General features: G+C 42.1%; 1 non-coding gene across 1 annotated transcript; it reads left to right on the forward strand.

The window, feature by feature from the left end:
* Nucleotides 1–238: 238 nt before the first annotated feature.
* LOC121214117 (small nucleolar RNA R71) lies at nt 239–345 on the forward strand. The gene has a single exon (XR_005909704.1). It is a non-coding gene; the product is annotated as a small nucleolar RNA R71 (small nucleolar RNA).
* The last annotated feature ends 533 nt before the right edge of the window (nt 346–878 follow it).

Consider the following 878-nt stretch of genomic DNA (forward strand, 5'->3'; position numbering starts at 1 on the left):
CGATACCTGAGCTGGTAATGAAGTGAGGGAGTCAACTTCATGAACTCCAGCTGCGCGTCTTCCTGGAGCTGCTTGATTTGTTGGCCATTGATAGTTATTACTTTCGATCCTCTTGATGATCTCATAAGCTTCATTATAAGACTTAGACAAAATTGCACCGTTCACGGAAGCATCTACCATCAATCTTGTATGTGCATTGAGACCATTATAGAATGTCTCCAACTAGATACAGTGAGGAATCCCATGATGAGGACACCAACGAAGTCACTCCTTGAATCGCTCCCAAGCCTCATACAAAGACTCGTTATCCAATTGTTGGAAAGTTGTGATCTCGTTCCTCAACTTAGCGTTTTTGCTAGGTGAGAAATACTTAACCAAAAATCTCTACTAATTCTTCCCATGTAGATATGGAACTTGGTGGCAATGAATTGAGCCATGCTCATGCTCGATCTCGCAATGAGTATTGAAACAACTTCAACCTCAGTGCGTCTTCAGTCACACCGGCTATATTGACTGAATCACTCACCTCCATAAATAATCGAAGGTGGAGATGTGGATCTTCCATTGGCATACCACTAAATTGGCCCACCATTTGTAGCATTTGAAGCATCACTCGCATCAATTGAAACTGGGTTGCCTCAATATCTGGCCTTCCTGGGTTTAACTCACTGAAAAGTGGCACATCATATTGTCTGATGCATCGATCCCTATCATCGGCAATGCGGATTGGATTTCGTCCATAATCGGCTTCATTACCTTGGTCTTGATTCTGATTTTCCAGGTCCATCTCAACTTGTCTTTGAGCTATTCATTCACGTCTTCTGTGTTTGAAAGTTCACTCAATTTCAGGGTCTACAGGGAATAAATCGATAATTTGA

Source organism: Gossypium hirsutum, chromosome D01 (genome assembly GCF_007990345.1).
Source record: "Gossypium hirsutum isolate 1008001.06 chromosome D01, Gossypium_hirsutum_v2.1, whole genome shotgun sequence".
Lineage (NCBI taxonomy): Eukaryota > Viridiplantae > Streptophyta > Magnoliopsida > Malvales > Malvaceae > Gossypium > Gossypium hirsutum.